The sequence below is a fragment of the Xenopus tropicalis genome, chromosome 5 (genome assembly GCF_000004195.4).
Source record: "Xenopus tropicalis strain Nigerian chromosome 5, UCB_Xtro_10.0, whole genome shotgun sequence".
In the NCBI taxonomy this organism is placed as follows: Eukaryota; Metazoa; Chordata; class Amphibia; order Anura; family Pipidae; genus Xenopus; species Xenopus tropicalis.
Genome location: NC_030681.2, coordinates 25,322,686 through 25,341,487, shown reverse-complemented (window position 1 = coordinate 25,341,487; position 18,802 = coordinate 25,322,686). Strand labels below are relative to the sequence as shown.

The following is an 18,802-nucleotide window of genomic DNA, read 5'->3' as shown; positions in this document are numbered from 1 at the left end:
TCTAAATGATGTGCTCAATGTAACGTGGTTCATTTTCCAATCTAGAAGAAAAAAAGCAAAAACATTAGTAACTAACATATTTACACTGAGAGTAGAATTTGCCCAAGATGGGCCCCAGATCATGCCGTACCCCTGTACCATGTTTTTTCCCCCCCACACCTTGAAAAACATTCATATTTTCACATACACAACAGCCATGTGATCACACCAGGTGGACCATTGGCGGCTGTAGTAAACAGCTGTTGGGAGAACAAAGAGATGTCCGGGGGCCATCCATAAAGCTTCATCTTCCCGCAATTCCCTTATTGTTAAACCACTGGATGAAAGATTAAAACCTGTAGAGAGAACTAAACAACTCCACTCCGCAGCAGATTCATCAATAAAGACAAACAGTAATAGCGCGTAGCTTTGAAATGTAACACTTGAATCAATTTATCAAAGATGTAGCTTGACGATGTGTCTAGTTCCTTCTAAGTTTACACTGAATATTTCAATATGACCACATAAAAATATGCTCAGAATTAGAAATTGTCAAAACACTTTGATCATGCGCCAGTTGATGTTTCACAATACGACGGACATATTAAAAAAAAATTCCGAAGTAACAAAGAGGATGTGTGGCGTCTTTACACGCAAATTAAAGGGATACTGTATCTTTTTTATTGGGTAGCTTTAAGAGTCACAACAGCAGTTATTTCCAATTCATTTGACACAGTGCCTTGGCCAAATGGTGGATCTGTCAGGCTTGGCTCATCCAGGAATAGCAAATTGAGTAATCCCAATAAATCCCAGTCTGCAGCATCTACCATAGGCAGTAGTGATGAGCAAAATGTTTTGGCAGGGATGGATTCGCTATAAAATTCCACATTCTGCCACCGACAATTTTTTTTCATGAATTCCTCAAAAATTTAAGGGAAAAAGTTTCGGTTGCGTAAAAAAAAGTCACATATGTCAAAAAAGTTGCACAGATTTTGCAAAATTTTCACAGTTTAATGAAATTGTCAGCAAAGCAAAACGGGACAGATTCACTCATCCCTAATAGGCAGCGTATTTTCTAGTTAACTTAATGCAACGCAGCTATAGGGCATAACCACTGCGACTGTTGCTTGAGATATACGAGAATTGATCATGTAGATTGGCCTGGTTAGAACATTCTGCCCTACCATGTGGGCTTGTAATGATGGTCAGGGGCAATTTAGACTGATAATCCTGTGGTCCTTGTGGATTATTAAACCTTGGTATAAGCAAAGAGCATATCAGAAATGTCAAATCATAGAGAGTAGTACAACTATAACAAGGAAAATGCTTTTCTCTTCAACCTATACATTGAGTAGGCCTTTAACTCATCTGGGTTTCCTGTGCAGATGTATTTCCATAATACAGTGAACTTTTGTCTTATTATGTCACTCAATCATTTTTTAGATTTGGCGGTTTATCTTTATATACAAACTCCAAAGCCAAGTGTCATCAGTATGTTCCCCGCATTCTAGGACCCACAATCGCTTGTTTAAAGAGAAACCACACCTGTTATAGTACTGCTCAATTACTGACTATGTTTAACTCTTCTCCAGCATTTCAACTCACAAAGACCCTGAATAGTTATAATTAACACACCAGTAGTGATGAGCAAATTTTTTCACCGGGCATGGATTCACAGCAAAATTCGCCAGTTGTGAACCGGCCGTAAAATTTAGCCGTGGAAAAGTTACGGTCGCATCAAAAAATGTTGCGCAAGTCAGAAAAATTTTTGGTGAAGCAAAACAGGACAGATTCGCTCATCACTACGCACCAGACTTGCACATACACATCCCATACGTATAGGTGCCACAATGGTTAAAACTAAGTGAATTTGCCTGGTGTAACCTTAGTTTTAAAACAGTACTGGGTACTACAGACTCCAGACTACTTTTGCACTGCCTAAAAGCAACTGATTTCTCTATTCAGTGTCATCTTCTTGCTATATATACCAAATAGAACTCATACAACTTGTACAAAACCTAAGAGTCAATATACCATCCAACAGTGATGTAAAAAGTAAATACTGTAAATGATGCTGCAATTTCTTCTTATAGTTACATAGTTACATAGGGTTGAAAAAAGACCAGTGTCCATCAAGTTCAACCCATCCAAGTAAACCCAGCACACACAACCTATACTTACCAATCTATACACTCACATACATAAACTATATATACAACCAGTAATACTAACTGTAGATATTAGTATCACAATAGCCTTGGATATTCTGCTTGTTCAAGAACTCATCCAGGCCCCCATTTAAAGGCATTAACAGAGTCTGCCATTACCACATCACTAGGAAGGGCATTCCCCAACCTCACTGCCCTCACTGTGAAAAACCCCCTACGCTGCTTCAAATGGAAGCTCTGTTCCTCTAATCTAAAGGGGGGCCTCTGGTGCGCTGATTGTTTTTATGGGAAAAAAGAACATCCCCCAACTGCCTATAATCCCCTCTAATGTACTTGTACAGAGTAATCATGTCCCCTCGCAAGCGCCTCTTTTCCAGAGAAAACAACCCCAACCGTGACAGTCTCACCTCATAGTTTAACCCTTCCATCCCCTTAACCAGTTTAGTTGCACGTCTCTGCACTTTCTCCAGCTCATTAATATCCTTCTTAAGGACTGGAGCCCAAAACTGCACTGCATACTCAAGGTGAGGCCTTACCAGGGACCTATAAAGGGGCAAAATTATGTTCTCATCCCTTGAGTCAATGCCCTTTTTTATACAAGACAGCACTTTATTTGCTTTAGTAGCCACAGAATGACACTGCCTGGAATTAGACAATATTATGTGGTCATGTTCTTCAACACCATAAAATGTCCTCTTCTAGCGCCTTGATTTAGTACTCCCCTTTCTTATAATTTCCTATTAATATCCCTTTTATCTATATCAACACCAAATTTTATGAACTCTTAACATCATTCAGTATAACAATTACAGTAAAGCATAATAAAGAGTAGCACATACCTGCATGGCATCCCCAAAGGCTTATATCTGTTGAAAATTATTAAACAGCCTTACTGAGCATTCTGTGGAGCTCTGAAAGAGGACTTGACTTACATGTAATCAATGGAATCCTGCAAGTTGCTTTCCCCAAAAGCATGCTGAAACTATAGAGGAGCTAGGGAGACTTCCCATCTCTGGTCTTCACCAATGGTCTTTTGGGCCACTGGACTTTCTGCTGCAGCACTGGTAAGGGTCCAGCTTCAGCAGAATCTGTAAGGGCAAGACTGATGTATGTGGATAGTTGTGATCCAGCAGAGGAAAGCAAGACCAGGACACAGGCTGAGGCTGGCAACAAAGGTTCAAGGTCAAAAAGATGTATCAAGATTAGGGCCAGCAGGCATATTGGATACACAGGAAGGATCATACATAGACAGACAAATAGAGGAATGGTGAAAACAACACCTTGGTTGGATGCTAGAGGAAATCTGAGGAATGTTTAAATGGAATGTACACAAAGCTGCCACCTATAGAGCAGGAGTTTGGGGGGTGTGGGTTAGGATAATATAGGAAAAATTGCTGGAGTTGTAAATGGACAAACTAGAGTTGGATTTAGGCTTTATTTTTTTAACCTACTCATCACTAGCAGTGAGTTTACTTTTTGCTTTACATAGAAATGCCTCATTTATGTTATCATTTTACCCTGTCATCATTTCAGCTTAATGAGCCTGAGACAAAACAATAGCTGGTTACAGTTTAAAAGAACATAAAAATGCAGTTCAGGAACCCAAATATATGTCTCATTTGGTCTAGTTGGATTTATCTTTCTGGTGGATTCTGTGCTCTCCAGTAAAGAAAAGTTGGCAGGGACCTAACTACTGGTGATCTACGATGACTAGGCCGTAGAAATTTGGGGGTAGAAAGTTGTGAATATATAAAGTATCTCAAACTACGTAATATCATATGATTTCCTTTGCATTTTTCCAAGGGCATTTTCCCAGGGGTTTATGGCAAATGCCATCTTTACCTTGCCCAGTAATGGCCAATCACAGTCAGACATGTTTTACATTCCTTACCTTCTGTATAGCGGATATTTTCTGTACTCGTTTCACATGTTCCTTAGAAAGAACTTTGGGAGGGTTAAAAGCTTATAATTTCAACCATATGGAGGTCTAATAAAGGTATCATTCAAACTACAGCATTCCATCTATCTACTTGTGCCTTATAGACATTTAATACGCAAGATTTGCAGCAAAGTCTCACTGCTTATAAACCCTGAATGAACTGGATTAACAATACTTGGCTTATTGCAGACACTGGAGAGATTTACATGAGCATTTCTGAGAATTGCTGACATTTTTTGTGAAAGTTGAATTTATTTCTAGGTTTGATGACAACATATTCTGATACAATTCTCATCTCAAACATACTCATTTTGATGGCTGCCGACAAGGGGATATTCTAATACATGAATGTAAGGGAATAGTTATAGACTCAATTTGACTGTTCCTGATAAGGGCAGTGGGGACTGGGGTCCCAGGAGGCCTCCAAGCAAACTCTCCCAACACTTTTCCCTTTCTCTTTACTTATATTCTTTATTTTTCTAGTTCTTAACATATTCTAATCTGTGCCTATCTCTATTCTCCTCTTTGTTCTTAAAAAGAAATGACTATGGTGTAACCATACAAGCCTAAATGAATGGTTGAGCAGGACAGCCCTCCAGTACTTTGTCAAAAGAAAAACGCAATTTGAAGCCACCAATACGTCAAGTTCATTGAAGGGCTCAATCCAATAGTGGTTTTGGGTTTGCCAGGTCCACTTCAGTATATAATATGAAAAATAACAAAGACCAGTATTTTTCATAGTATCTCCATAGGTCAGTCGGACATTGAATGAGGGCACTATCCCCAAAAAAGGGCACCCAGTAGCCCCAAGTACAAATGTAGCCCCAAGCAAATATCTGCCCCTGGTTCAAAGTGAAACCTTTTAAATTGTTTACTATACCTTTAAGAAAAACCGCTCCTTACTGAGAACATATTATAACGGAAGCTTCTGGTGCTTTAGTTCATTTGTATTTGGAATGTGTAATTCTGCAGAGAAAGGATCAGGGAAGTGCGTAATTTGCCTGATACAAATTCAAAAAACAATAGGCACCATAGCAAAAATAGTTGTCTAATCCCAAATCCTCTTTCCGTTTTCTGCTTTGTGGAATTATGTTATATTCAGTAATATGAAAGTACTTCCACATTCTTTCTTTCATGGACCGAGCCTCTGAAAGCAGTCTATTGTTATAGGATATTGGCTGATATCCGTTTTGGCGCATTAGATGTTTAACCGCCAAATTGTGGTTATTTGATTTTCCTAATGGCACAGTTTTGGGAATTCAAATAGTACAAATGTAATTAATTTTTATAAGGATGAGATTAATATGCCAACCAATAATGTGTAGGGATATTACAGTATGGAACAGAACCCGCACTCCGCTGAGGACCAATCAGCAGTAGTATCTCCAACTGGGGAATTCATTCTAATACAACAAATTGTGCTGGGTTCTCAATAATTTATTGAAATCACAATATTAAAATTCAGCCTACTGCATGTAATTCATTAAAAATAATATATGTTGGAACTTTACTTTTAAACTATTCATATGGACTATGTGGACTGTGTGTTTTTTAAGTAGTGATTGCATATGAATTTTTATGCTTTTTAAAGTGCATGCATTGTTATCTTAAGTATTACAGGAATAGGATCCCGTATCCGAAAACCTGTTCTCCAGAAAGTTCCAAATTATGGAAAGGCCATCTCCCATAGACTCCATTATTAGCAAATAATTCTGATATTTAAAAATGATTTCCTTTTTCTCTGTAATAATAAAACAGTACCTGTACTTGATCCCAACTAAGATATAATTACCCCTTATTGGGGGCAGAACAGCCCTATTGGGTTTATTTCATGGTTAAATGATTCCCTTTTCTCTGTAATAATAAAACAGTACCTGTACTTGATCCCAACTAAGATATAATTACCCCTTTTTGGGGGCAGAACAGCCCTATTGGGTTTATTTCATGGTTAAATGATTCCCTTTTCTCTGTAATAATAAAACAGTACCTGTACTTGATCCCAACTAAGATATAATTAATCCTTATTGGGGGCAGAACAGCCCTATTGGGTTTATTTAATGGTTAAATGATTCCCTTTTCTCTGTAATAATAAAACAGTACCTGTACTTGATCCCAACTAAGATAGAATGAATCCTTATTGGAGGCAGAACAGCCCTATTGGTTTGACTCTGCTTGTTTGCTGCCTGACCTTCTGCCTGACTCCTGAGTATGATTCAGCTGACCCCGGCCCGTCAGACCTTCACTTGCCTATGCCTTGTTACCACGTTTTGACCTCACTTGCCTCTCTCCACTGGCTTTCTGTCTCCATTTTGGCTTACTTTGGTGTCTTCTGATAACAGCTAAATTGGCTTTTATCAGATGTGCATCCAATTTCAATTTTTCTAGCTAGACAGGCATCTAAGGGCTCTGGCACACGGGGGAGATTAGTCGCCCGCGACAAAACTCCCTGTTCGCGGGCGACTAATCTCCCCGAGTTGCCATGACCCACCATCCCGCCGGCGAACATGTAAGTCGCCAGCGGGATGGCACACGCGGCGGGGCGATTTCAGGAAATCAAGTCTGCCATCCCGCCGGCGACTTACATGTTCGCCGGTGGGATGGCAGGGGTAGGCAACTCGGGGAGATAAGTCGCCTGCGAACAGGGAGTTTTGTCGCGGGCGACTAATCTCCCCCGTGTGCCAGAGCCCTAAAACTCTCTGTAAATGAATGTTGATTTCCGCAGGAGGGGCTTCGTTTAGGGTATCTGGCCCTTATCAGGTCTAGTTAGCTGTTTCAATAGGCTGATACGATCTCCTATCTAATGTCCATTACTAATGCAGTGTCCAATAATGAAGGTGAATTTGTGTGTCTGGATATCTTGCTGATTACCAATACTCTTAGGATAAGAACTTTGTAATATTGGTTCCCTGTGTGGAATTTATAGACAGCATTTCTTAATAAAACCAGTCCTGACCTTGATTGTAAGTTTTGGCATACTGGTGTTTTAACTTCAGTAATACAAATTAAGTTTTAGCCATTAACTGTCCATAGGTCTGATATAATAATAGTAGGGGTGGAGAAGCTGATGGATCACTGTGACTCTGTACCTTTTTCTAAGAAGATATTGCTTTCAACATCAATTACATCAGGGCATTTATTATGAACAGATGTTGTGGCAGCCTGTACAGGGGAGTAATTAATTTAACAGTAATTGAAGCATCATATGATAAGAGATGAAACTGGAATATTTAAGAAATCTGTATCTTGTATAGGCAAGGGAATAATGATGGTGGTCATTTAGATAGGTACTAGGTGTTCAGCCTTCTAGGCTCTATGCATCATCCCCTAATGGATGGAACCGCATTCCCAAATACAAACTTGATGAAAGGCACGTATGGGGGCCCAAAACATGTTGCGTGTGACACACTAATAAATCAGCTTTTTGCAAGTTATATTGCATAATCTGTACTCCCCATAGCTGAATTGTTTTGCAGAAATAAAGATAGCCCTTAGGTATTTAAGCATGGGGTAAGGCAATATAAAACAGGGCTGATAAACTATTTATGGCATTGATTCCTGATTGATTACTCTTTCTGCCCTGCATCTTCATGACAAAAGTTTAAGATTTTTATGAAACTAATGTTTTCAAATTCTGAACCAAATATTTTAGTGAAAAAGTTTGAAAGGACTTCTCACCCCTACGTGTTGATAAGATATTAGTACTGCAGTAATTTCATGTGTGAAACACTAGCGGGTCATTAAAAAAGAATGAAGCCACCATGTCTTTCTCACTTTGCACCCTGCCCAGCTTTACATGGATATGACCGCAGATCCTTGGACCTCAGAATGGGAAGAAGGGCCTGAGTTCAACCCATAAAAGCAATGCTGCCATTTATTCTACATCAGTGTATTTATCAGGGTTGGGCAGGAGGAGGCATGTAGACTTTCCCTTCCCCCGTTTTACGTATGTAGACATGCAAGTAAAGGTCCCCATACACAGGCCGATAGTAGCTACCGATTCAGCAGCTTATCGGCCCGTGTAGGGGCAGAAACGAGGTGCCTGGCTGACCGATATCTGGCCTAAAATTGGGCAGATATCGATCGGCCAGGTTAGAAAATTCAGTTGGATTGGGGATCACATCAGCTCGATGATGCGGTCCCCGAACCGACTGCCCCTTGATGCCAATACAATTCAATCATTTGCCCCAGGGCCAAATGATCAAATTATTTTTTTTTTTACCTACACGCTCTCCGATATCGCCCACGCGTAGGTGGGGATATCTGGTGAAGATCCGCTCGCTTAGCGATCTCGCCAAGTGAGCGAATCTCAACGTGTATGGGGACCTTAAGGCAGCTCCTGTGGGCAAAGTTCTCAAAGGATCCCTGATTTTTCTATCCGTGAGGTACAGGGCACAGAAATATCCTGGGTTGAGTTCCTCTTGAATGGGTGGTAATGGGAGCATGATTCTGCACCCCGTAGTGCTCTTGCACTTGCTCCTGCGGTCATTGTAAATGACAGTGTTTTGGTGGATTGCACCGACCTTGATAGAGCAAATACGTTATCATTTATAAATGGAGTAATAAGTGCTCTGTCTGTAATTCCCCCCTTTTACCAGTATATAGTGCAGTCACCCAAAATCTACAATGTCTGCTACAAATATAATAAGTAGTTGCAGGGCCCTGTTAGGGTGTGCTAACCAGCTATGCATGCTGCACTCCATTGTAAGTATTATAGATGTTTGTGATGGGGAAACCAGACAGTAACTTGGCGAGTTTGGCGACCTTCCTTACTTCATGCACTATATAGCACCCACTTTTCTCTTAAGGTAAAGACTCTACTTGTGTAAAGGCAACGTTTTTCAAGTGAGAAGAGAGGACAGGGAGGCGCAGCGTCAGACTGGGATGTGGTGGGCCGACTTGGGCTGCCACCCCACACCCCAGGTTCCCACTGACTGCTCGCCAAACCCCCCCCCTTACCTTATACTAAAGTTCGCCATGATCAGAAGAGGGGGTCAGCGGAGGAGCACCAATGGTTTTGAATTGTTTTTTTTTGCCAGCCCAGTCCAACCTTGTGGAGAAGCTGTAGCCAAACCAGGAAACTGTGCTGAAGGACAGGGCAGGGAAATGTATCCAGTGTATCTAGTCGAATCCTTAAATTATATCAAGGGAATTGGTAGAGATCAGGAAAGAAGCATGGAGGGCTATACAGGTAGCTAGAGTATACCAATCAAAGTGGATACTAGTCAAAGTTTGAGCAAAATAAAATACTTACCACAAGTGATACAGAACTCTAATGCTTGGTCATGTTCTACTGGTGTTTAAACCATAAAAAAAAGATATCTCTTCTGGAATCCCGACATTACAAAACTTCCACTTACCACATTGATAAGAATCTCTACTGTAAGTAACGAATCAGCAAGTTTCCTCTCTGGTATTAGCGCAACATGCTGGTCTTTGTTTATATTTCTGATAGTCATTAGCAAAAGATACCTATTCATCTGTCTGGTTGGTATTGATAATGCAATCAGCCGTTTAGTTGCGCAGAGACCAAAAGGCATAAAATCTCGTGTAAACAGATGTCAATCACAGACGGCTAAATGAGTGACCTGTTCATTATGTGGTCACCATCTGTCATAGTCTGAGAAGAAACATTTCAGCTATGTAAAATCATTATTGTGCTAATTGTTTTTTAAGGGAGTAATCAGGAAAAGCCAAACTTCTTTGTAAGCAAACTCATTGGATCTTATGGCATTAAAAGTCAACATTCCAATAAAACTGACCTATACTGAATGTTCTGGCATTAACAAAAGCTGAATGGAGTCTGATGGAGTAGGGACTTACCATCTGGATTTCTTTAAATAAACTGTAAAGAAAGGGCCATGGCAGCCGGGGCTTTGATGGCTGCAGGTCAGGGAACTGCAACAGTCTAAAAACCCTGAGCACCCTGCATATGGGAGATACTTGGGTGATGTACGGAATACTGAAGCGACCATTCTCAAGCACAAAATCTTTGCCTTTTCTCTTAAAAAATAAAACAGTAGCTTTTACTTGATGGTAACTAAGATGCATGAATCCATATTAGTGGCAAACAATCCATAATCGTTTAATTGTTTTTTTTTTTAGGTATGAGGATCCAAATTATAGGGGAAAAACCATTATACAGTAAGTAAACTCCGGGTCCCAAGCATTCTGGATAATAGATTCCATACTGGTACAAGAAAAGTGTTCACTCCATTAAATTGCAGATACACTCCATCTCCACCAATGAAACAGTGCCCCTAGCGGTCTTAAACATAGTACAATTACTGTTATGGTGTATGAAGAATGCCTTCTAGTGGCGTAACAATACAGGAAGTGCTCCCCAAGTCACGGGGGGGGGGGCACTCTGTGGGGTCTGCTTCCTCTATTGTTGATTTCAGGTAGGAGAGTGGGCAGGGTGCAGGGATTTATTCACTAGGGGACTGGGTAGGGCCCCTCCAAAGTTTTTTTTGCACGGGGGGGGGGGGGGGGGGGGCTGTTACACCACTGTCTTCAACCTTCCATAAAAAAGAGAACCTGTTATGCAGGTATGGTACCTGTTTTTTAGAATGCTCTGGACCTGGGGTTTTCCAGATAAGGGATCTTTCGGTAATTTGGATCTCCATACTTGCACTCATACTAAAAAATCATTAAAACAATACATAAACCCAATAGGGTTGTTTTGCCTCATATAAGGATTAAATATAACTTAGTTGGGATCAAGTACAGGTACTGTTTTATTATTATAGAGAAAAGGGAATCATTTAACCATTAAATAAACCCAATAGGGCTGTTCTGCCCCCAATAAGGGGTAATTATATCTTAGTTGGGATCAAGTACAGGTACTGTTTTATTATTACAGAGAAAAAGGAAATCAAAAATATTGATTTGTTTGATTAAAATGAAGTCTATGGGTGATGGCCTTCCCATAATTTTGAGGTTTCTGGGTGTTGGTTTCCATTCCTGGGTTATTTTTCCAATATTGCACCAGTTCCATAGCTAAGAGTTCCTAATGGAAACATATGCAGCCAATCAGAAGCAGGCTGCTGAAATGGTTAATGGTAAGGCCGCAGAGAAATACTTTCTTTCTCTCACTATTGTCAGTTTGGCATGGGGTCCAAAAAAACAGAAAAAAAAACCCTGAAACACTGATAACATTGCTTTATTGTTTCTGTAGGTCCTAACCTCTACATGCTACATCTGTATCTTCTGCCTCAAGAAGTAGTTTTCTTTTCATCAAACACATTCCTGAAGTCAGCAGTAAAAGCACTGACAAGACAGAGCAGATTGATCCATTAACTCTCACTCACTGCTAACAGTTCTTTGGCTGAACTCGAGCTTTGCATTCCTGCAGTAAAGATTCGCTGCCCTGAGACTTTAGGGTTTGGGAACAGAAGAAGCTCAGCCTGTTATAGAATAGGTTTCTGAAAATCATTATTAATAGAACTTAAGCATCTCCCAGTGTAGCAACATCGTAAATTCACATGATCCAAAACACTGCATTTATGTATGTATATATATGTATTTATATGGCGCTTCTTGTATACGCAGTGCTGTGCACTTATAGAACAGCTGGGAAATGATACAATAATAGAACATATAAATAAATGTATACACAATATAAAACTACATTCCAAATGAAATGCCTGGTGTTAGGAAACATAGGAGGAAAGAGGTCCCTGCAGAGTAGAGCTTACAGTCTCAGAGGATTGGTAACTAATGGACACAAATAGGAGGGTAATTAACCGCGGTGAAGGCATTAGAGCTTGCTATATATGGGGCAATGTGCTCCGTGGGTTTGTGCTTCTAGAATGGAGCACAAGGAGCTGCACCTTGCTCCGAATATGGCACTGCCTGCGTTTGGCATAGCTGCACTCAGAAAAGGCAGAACATGAGAGGCCCATGAAGTACCTCCTAGCTGGCACAGCACACAGGCTATGGAGTGCCAGGAACCTCAAAGCACAAGGCAGCCCTGTACTTCTGCCTAAGCTCAGTACTTACCTGTCTATGGCAAGTGTTAAGGACAGGGCTCCCCTACACCTGACAGCGCTGAGATTTGTGCCTACTCACACCATTGCCCCAGGCACAATGGCTAAGTGCATGGGCTCTAGGGGGGCACAGTTGCTCCCCTTAGTCTTACTCTTGCAAAGTCTGACTGGGTCAGCAGGAAATGGGGAGAACCCAGTGGGACCTGGCGCCCAAGGGCTCTGCTGACGCTGCTGGCCAGGATCTGCAGGCCCCTCCCTGAACATATTAAATCAATTTTTCATGAGAAGAGAGGAGGTATGTGGTGGGGCAGACTATTGGTGCAGGATGCTGAATTGCACTTATCTCCCATCTAATTCATTCTTAAACAACTGGTCCAGAGCTTTGGCTCAGACTAAAATAATGCCCTGGGGCAGAGAGGAACAGCATTACTAGTTGTACGGGGTTCACATGGTCAGCATTCCCACAGCACTACGTAAATGCATAGTAGGGGATGTATCATGCTTATAACTCAGTATCAGAATCTAAAATACGCCTTCAGTTGGATATTTTACCTCTGTATTAAGCTGAATAAGTAGAAGTACAGTATATCAATTGACTATAGGGAAATACATTACACAGAAGGCAAATCTTACACTGGGGTGGATTTAGAAATATGACCATAAATCTGAACCAAAGAAAGGATGCCTCACTCACTGAGAGCAGCAGATTCAGATATGATTTATATGAAGCCTGGCAAATTGAATAATAGAGATAATAAAAACAAGCAACAGGTCAAAGGCGCTCAAAGCAAGCAGAAGAAAATGAAGATAAAGGGAAAAGAGAAAGAAGAAGGAGAAAGAACATTCAAAAAAAGCAGTATGAGACCATTTTATTTGTATTTATTGTTATACTGTGTATTTATCTATTATTATCTTAATAACCACCTGTTTGTATTAATGTATTCTACAGTACAGCGCTGCGTACATAAGTAGTGCTTTATAAATAAAGACATACATACATATATACACTGCCCTCTTTAAGGGTGAAATTCATTATTCCTCTATGTAAATCTCAACCAATAATTAATGAGTAGAATACCAAACAGATAACTTTGTGCAAATAATAATTTGTAATATTGTCGTACACTGAGACTTGCTGCTAAGAGGCCACTACCCCTGTTTATTGTAAAACCATTTCATTTTTTAACACAGGTATGAATATTGTTCTGTTATTTTCCATCAGATTTCATCACAGGGGCCCAATGTGCCTTAAGCAAAGCAGGAAGGCACTGCCCCAAAGAATGTAGGGTTAATTGGCACTATATACAGGAGGAATGGGGAAGACCCTCACCACCAGCTGAATGGGTAACCCTCACCCCCCCTAACTTAGGGAGCGGCAGAAGATGCGGGCCGCAGTCGGACCCAGAATAAGCACAAAGAATCCCTATTCACTTCTGCCAATGGGAACTGTAAATGGTGACTAATATATACAGGTATGGGATCTATTATATAGAATGCTTGGGTCTTGGGGTTTTCCAGATAAGGGATTATTCTGTAATTTGGATCACCATACCTGAAGCCTACTTGAAAGCATTATATCATAAAATAAACCCAATAGGACTGCTCTGCCCCAATAAGGGGTAATTATATCTTAGTTGGGATCAAGTACATGTACTGTTTTATTATTACAGAGAAAAGGGAATCATTTAACCATTAAATAAACCCAATAGGGCTGTTCTGCCCCCAATAAGGGGTAATTATATCTTAGTTGGGATCAAGTACAGGTACTGTTTTATTATTACAGAGAAAAGGGAATCATTTAACCATTAAATAAACCCAATAGGGCTGTTCTGCCCCCAATAAGGGGTAATTATATCTTAGTTGGGATCAAGTACAGGTACTGTTTTATTATTACAGAGAAAAGGGAATCATTTAACCATTAAATAAACCCAATAGGGCTGTTCTGCCCCCAATAAGGGGTAATTATATCTTAGTTGGGATCAAGTACAGGTACTGTTTTATTATTACAGAGAAAAGGGAATCATTTAACCATTAAATAAACCCAATAGGGCTGTTCTGCCCCCAATAAGGGGTAATTATATCTTAGTTGGGATCAAGTACAGGTACTGTTTTATTATTACAGAGAAAAGGGAATCATTTAACCATTAAATAAACGCAATAGGGCTGTTCTGCCCCCAATAAGGGGTAATTATATCTTAGTTGGGATCAAGTACAGGTACTGTTTTATTATTACAGAGAAAAGGGAATCATTTAACCATGAAATAAACCCAATAGGGCTGTTCTGCCCCAATAAGGGGTAATTATATCTTAGTTGGGATCAAGTACAGGTACTGTTTTATTATTATAGAGAAAAGGGAATCATTTAACCATTAAATAAACCCAATAGGGCTGTTCTGCCCCCAATAAGGGGTAATTATATCTTAGTTGGGATCAAGTACAGGTACTGTTTTATTATTACAGAGAAAAGGGAATCATTTAACCATTAAATAAACCCAATAGGGCTGTTCTGCCCCCAATAAGGGGTAATTATACCTTAGTTGGGATCAAGTACAGGTACTGTTTTATTATTACAGAGAAAAGGGAATCATTTAACCATTAAATAAACCCAATAGGGCTGTTCTGCCCCAATAAGGGGTAATTATATCTTAGTTGGGATCAAGTACAGGTACTGTTTTATTATTATAGAGAAAAGGGAATCCTTTAACCATTAAATAAACCCAATAGGGCTGTTCTGCCCCCAATAAGGGGTAATTATATCTTAGTTGGGATCAAGTACAGGTACTGTTTTATTATTACAGAGAAAAGGGAATCATTTAACCATTAAATAAACCCAATAGGGCTGTTCTGCCCCAATAAGGGGTAATTATATCTTAGTTGGGATCAAGTACAGGTACTGTTTTATTATTACAGAGAAAGAGGAAGTTATTTTTCAAAATTGGAATTATTTGCTTATAATTGGCTGTATGGAAGATGGCCTTCCTATAATTTGGAGCCTTTTGGATAATTAAGGTATCCCACACCTGTATATGCCCCTATTAGGCCTTGTGGGGCAGCAGCTCTGATGCTGAATATTGTGGGCTGAGGCCATGAGTCAGGGGAGGCGATATTTCTGATTCAGTTCGGAATGTGAGTGTCTGCTTGTCTTGAACTGAATCCCCAAGCAACAGCCTCACCCAGTGATTCAAAGTGGAACCGATGCCAAGACAATCTCACAGAGTATTCCCTAAATATTTGGCATGATCAACAAAATATGTTTGAAATTAAAAAAAAAAAAGTGAATTTTGCCCAGTCATGCCAAATATTCTGTTGAACGTATATATAATTCACTGCCGGGAGCTGAGGCTGCACTCCTACCCCTCACAAGGTTTAGATAATAAAAATATTCTCAGTAAGGCGCTTGTTTTAATTTAAGCCATGACTTTTAAATCCATGACTGGTTGGTTAACCACATTATAAAAAGTATATACAATAAACACAAAAGGTTAAAGGGGATGCTGACCATCCATAAATCTCTCGCTGTACCAAGGTTTGCCACCTGGCCACTATTTTACCAGCCTGGCCTTACTCCCCCCCCCTTCCCAGCACCCCAAAGTATGCATCCCAAACATAAGGCAACCCTAGAAGACACTCACCTCCCTGAGAGAATCTTTCCTTGCCTTAGATGCTGCAAATTAAACCAGTTTCAGGATTATTTTTACTAATAGGCATTATTTCTTCATACCCATGCTTGGTTTCCTGACTCAGGGCCCAGTATCAAATGTGTAAACCTTGCACACCTTGTGATATTCCCCTGAACTCCACGCCATTGTGTCTGACCTGTCTCTTCTGCTGAATAACGTGCAAGGGCGTCTATTGACACTGGGGGAACCCAGGAGCTATAAACACCCTCAAGATGGCAATAATTCCAGCACTCCCTGAGTGAGTTGTGCCAATAGGTGCAGTAAACTTTTGATAAAAGAATCCCATGTTAATGCTGCTGTAAAGGTGGCCACATACGTGGCGATTTTAGATCTTAAGATCGTACAATCCGCCACTAACCTTTCAGGGCTGAAACGGCAGATAAGGAGGTAGAAACAATAGGATTTCTACCTCTTTCTGCTGATTCAGCCCCGAAGACAGATTTTGCTCAGGCACCTTCTATGGCGCCCGATCAAAATCTTTAAACCTGCCCGATCAGCGAGTCGTCCGATAGCTGCAGCCTCCTGCGATATCAGTCGACTCACCGACTTGCCATACACACACCGAATATCGTACGAAACCTCGGTGCGTGTATGGCCAGCTTTAGGCTGAAGTGAATCTGGTACTATTCTATGCTTATTTGCAATTATAATTGGGAAATTCTAGGGGAGGAAATGCTGCATTGTGGGTTTCAACATTTTGAATTACTGGGGTTCATTTGGAGGGATTATATATAATGGACTTTGGCCTTTTTTTTTTATCCCAACTTAAAGGAAAACTATGCCCCCAGAATGAATACTTAACCAACAGATAGTTTATATTATGTTAAGTGACCTATTAGAGAATCTTAACAAACTGGAATATATATATCAGTAAATATTGCCCTTATACATCCTTTCCCTTGAGCCGCCATTTAGTGATGGGCTGTGTGCCCCCTCAGAGATCAGCTGACAGGAAATAATGCAGCTCTAACTGTAACAGGAAGTAGTGTGGGAGTAAAAGACAGAACTCTGTCCATTAATTGGCTGATGGGGCCTAGCATGTATGTGTGCCCTTGGCTTGTCTGTGTGCACTGTGTGAATCCTATGATCCCAGGAGGCGGACCTTAATTCTTAAAATGGCAATATTCTATTTAAGATTACCCAATGGCACATACTACTAAAAAAGTTTTTTTCATGAAAATGGTTTATTTAGATGAAGCACGTTTATGAGCTCGTTTATGCAATATATTTTTAGAGACCTACACTGATTGGGGGTATAGTTTTCCTTTAACTATGTAACTATGTTTTGCATCCAACAAACACACTTTGCACACTGCACAGGGGTCGTAACCGACCCTTTTTACCTTTTATAAAAGCCATTTGTCTTTTACTATCTCTTTGCATTCAGTAAAAAAGATCTGCTACCTTGATCTGCTGATTCCCTGGTGCGTCACTGTGATTCTTATCTAGAAGAGTGAAATGTATCACGCTGGGGGTCTCTCCTCGCTATTCTCATTCTGGGACGTTATCTGTGATTGCTCAATTAGCTGCTTCCCTTCATACTGAGTGCAACATGCTGCCTGGCCTGAGGTAACCTTAGCGCTAAGCAGTTATCCAACAAAAACTTTATTAATAACATCTAAAATAACATTTGAATAATACTGGCACGGATATTTGTGCAGTGGGCTACCAAACCGTAGAACATCAACACGACCCTGGCTGATTCTCACCGAGCTGTTATAGGGCTGGAAACAAAAACAGTCTCCTGTTATTGCAATGAACTTGGGGGATTCCAACGAGCAATTATTTTGTAATTCCCAAACCCGGTTTGTTTTCCCTTGAACTGATAGGATCTCGAGTTCAATGCAAAATATGATTGATGGAAAATGGGTTTCATTTTCCCAAACAATATTTTAATGGCACTGAGCACATTTGTCATGGAAAATTCTTGCGCCGGGGCTAATTTTTGATTGGGCTGATTCCCCCAAATAAGAATTGTGAAATTTGAAATATTCAAAACAAAATCTGTGTAATTACAATAATTACTGGAGAAATTTGAAAGTGCAGAAGAAAAATGAGACTCCGCAAATTTTTTTTTTCACATGTCCATTCGTAAGAAGTTCACAGCACTGTTCTCCGGCTAACAGAATAATCTATTAAATAGCAGTAACTTCCGACATTTACATTTTTTGAGTAAATTGTTACGAGCTGAAATTAGGAGAAATATTATTGCCTTCACAATTGCTTTCTTCTGTCGCCACCCCCAGGGCCCGTGTAATACTGCAACTTAATTCAGGGATGAGATCCAAGTAATGAGACTGGGTGGTGCATCTGGAACTGTATAAAGTAAATGTTGGAATTAAAGGGGAGATATACCTTCTGTGTAAATGTTTCTTAATTCCTCCAGCAAACTATAAGTTATAAGGACATAGCTCATCATGTATACAGGCCACTGCTTACTTATACATATGACAATGGGTAATTATTATCATGCTTTCTTTAAACAGACCCAACATGTTTTCTATTGCATTACAGAGATTATCCATCAGTCCCTGTCCAAGTGGAGCTTGCAATTTAAGGTTCCAGTTATGCACACACAATGGTCAGTTTCATCAGGAGCCAATTATGCTGCGTGTATATTTTGATGTAACTAATAGGCATTGGTCCCCCACTCTGCAAAAAATCTTTAAAGGGGCACGGTGACCCCTATCGGCCCCCCTGTCCACCTGCACCCCCATTCCCCACTGGGAAGGGGGATTTCTTCACAACTATGGAAAAACCAAAGCCCCCTGTCCCCCGGCAGCTGTGGTGTCTGCTTACTCTATAGTCATGCCAGTGGAAACCTACACCAACATAAAGGGAACTTAAAAACCTTCATAAAGATTGTGCCCTGGTCAGAATCAAGACAAAGACCCAAGTGCAGCAATGCTAACCACTGTACCCCCATATGGGTTGCTGCAGAGGGCTGGGAGTTGTAGTTTGACAACAACAAGAGGGTCATTATTTATGGGCTCCTAAAAAAAGTCATTTGCTCTTTTTTACTGTTATATTAAAGAATGAAAGCATTGGGCA

The 18,802-nt window shown here is 40.3% G+C and overlaps 1 long non-coding RNA gene across 1 annotated transcript in view; it reads left to right on the top strand.

Annotated features, from left to right (window-relative positions):
- Positions 1 to 18,802, top strand: part of LOC105947449 — an 83,897-nt gene that overhangs the window by 52,123 nt on the left and 12,972 nt on the right. The window lies entirely within an intron of this gene.